This window comes from Babylonia areolata, chromosome 30 (assembly GCF_041734735.1).
Source record: "Babylonia areolata isolate BAREFJ2019XMU chromosome 30, ASM4173473v1, whole genome shotgun sequence".
Classification (NCBI taxonomy): domain Eukaryota; kingdom Metazoa; phylum Mollusca; class Gastropoda; order Neogastropoda; family Buccinidae; genus Babylonia; species Babylonia areolata.
In genome coordinates this window covers 17,740,566-17,743,080 of record NC_134905.1, presented here as the reverse complement: position 1 = coordinate 17,743,080, position 2,515 = coordinate 17,740,566, and the positions used below count along the sequence as shown (strand labels likewise).

General features: G+C 49.2%; 1 pseudogene; it reads left to right on the top strand.

Annotated features, from left to right (window-relative positions):
- Positions 1–1,411: 1,411 nt before the first annotated feature.
- Positions 1,412–2,515, top strand: part of LOC143275327 (uncharacterized) — a 3,692-nt pseudogene continuing 2,588 nt past the window's right edge.

Genomic DNA, 2,515 nt, shown 5'->3' with positions numbered 1-2,515 from the left:
CACACTCCCTCTCAAACACACACACACACACACACTCCCTCACACACACACACACACACACACACACACACACACACACACACACACCCCCCAATTAATAGGTGTGTTACTTGCGTAATATGTATAGAGAAGATAACATCCCTGTTTTGTTTTGTTTGTTTTGCTGTTCTGCTTTACTTGATCTTCGCTAATTTAACTCGTTGCTTCAGTAAAGGGCTTTAGCCTTTATTTGAATGAAACATTTCGTCTAGTTTCGTTTCGCCTCGATTCGTTTTCGTTTCTCTCTCTCTCTCTCTCTCTCTCTCTCTCTCTCTCTCTCTCTCTCTCCTCTCTCTCTCTCTCTCTCTCTCTCTCTCTCTCTCTGTCTCTGTCTCTCTTCTCTCTCTCTCTCCCTCCTCTCTGTCTCTCTTCTCTCTCTCTCTCTCTCTCCTCTCTCTCTCTCCTCTCTCTCTCTCTCTGTCTCTCTTCAATCTCTCCCTCCCTCCTCTGTCTCTTCTCTCTCTCTCTCTCTCTCTCTCTCTCCTCTCTCTCTCTCTCTCTCCTCTCTCTCTCTCTCTCTCTCACTCTCCCCTCTCTCTCTCTCTCTCTCTCCTCTCTCTCTCTCTCTCTCTCTCTCTCTGTCTCTCTCCTCTCTCTCTCTGTCTCTCTTCTCTCTCTCACTCCCTCCTCTCTCTCTCTCTCCTCTCTCTCTCTCTTTCGCTCTCTCTGTCTCTCTTCTCTCTCTCACTCCCTCCTCTCTCTCTCTCTCTCCTCTCTCTCTCTCTCTCTCTCTCTCTCTCTCTCTTTCTCTGTCTCTCTTCTCTCTCTCACTCCCGGTCCCTCCTCTCTCTCTCTCGCTTTCTCTCTCTCTTTCCTTCTCTCTCTCTGAAATTTTGTTTTTAAAAAACCCTTTTTTATTTCGATCTTAAACAAAAAAGTCAATGATGAACACGATACACATTTTTTTGAAATGATAATATAAAAATACAGAAAACAAAACGTCCCTCCCAAGAGATAAAAAAAAAAAAAAAAAATTCTTAGTCTGTGCACAACTTCCGTTTTCACCCAGTCAGTGCTGTGTAAAAACAAAACAATTTTAAAACACACACACACACACACACACACACACACACACACACACACACACACACACACACACACACACACACACACACACACAAACCTGCACTATTTGGCACACAGAACTAACACCTGTCTCCTCTCTCCACACTCTGCTTTCAGACAGCCATGTGTGTGTGGTCCAGAGAGCCTGATCCACTGTAACAGAAGGAGAACACCCACCCGGACATGACCCCCCTTCACCACGAGGTCTACACCTCCATCAACCCCCCCTCAGTCCCCTTCCCTCCTCCCTCTCCACCCCTTCCCCACCCCTCCACAGGGCCAGTCGTTCCCCCCCCCCCCACCATCTCCTCCTCCTCTTCCTCCTCCTCCTCCTCCCTCAGTGGTCAAGTCAACACGCCTGAAAGTTCCAGACAACGGCGAACTGGGAGGACGGTGCCAGCGCTGACCTGATGATCGATAGTGTAGAGATGGACACTGGTGGGTGTCATCATTCCCTGCGTCATCCAGCTCCAGGGAACGCAGACAGTGAAGCTCTGAGGCTGGACAGTCACACAGGCGTGTGCTGTTGGAATGACCGCTTAGGTCCGGCTGGACGGACAAAAAAAGCTCGTGGTGGGTAGGGGGGGGGGGGGGGGGGGGCTGACAGGTCTCATCTTCAGGGGGGAAAAAAGTTGTGGACGATTTTTTTTTTTTGGGTGGAGATTCTTTTCTCTTTAACTTCCGTTGTTCCTCCTGTGACCCTGGTTCTGGTGTCGGAACATTATGGGATTTTCCCCAGAAAGTCTGTCCTGGACCTTGTCGGAGGCGCTCGTCATTCGTTTCCTGTGTCATTCAGTCAAGGGTTTTAGTCATGCACGTATACACACTCTCGTACAGACATGTAATGCATTACGTGCGTGACTGGTTCGTTTTATTTACCTCCCCTGCCATGTAGGCAGCCATACTCAGTTTTCAGGAGTGTGCATGTTGAGTATGTTCCTCACTCGTCAAATCACATTGTCATGAGTTCGCTCACGGCGATACGCACAGCTGCTAGTTCTCTACCCAGCAGTTGCTGCTGAAGAAGAAACCGGCCGGATCCGGCTGACGTTGACTGAGAGATCGGTTTAACTTGGTAGTCATTATGTGTACAGTATGTTCTTGTTTCCGTAACCAAGCGAACGCTGACATGGATCGCAGGATCTTTAACGTGCGTGAATATGATCTTCTGCGTGTGTGTGTGTATAGTATACGCGTGTGAAGGAAGAAGGAAGAAGAGATAGAAGAAAGGCAGACAGCATGAAGAGCATGGTGTCCAGATTGACGACACGGATATGTCGACGTGGTGTCTTCACGTCCACCCTCCTGGCTCTGTCCTTAGTGGTCGTGCTGTCCTTACTTCTGACGCTGCACGCAGTCCACGTGCTGCACAGCAGCGACCGTGTTCCGGAGCTGCACTTCTCCGAGTGGT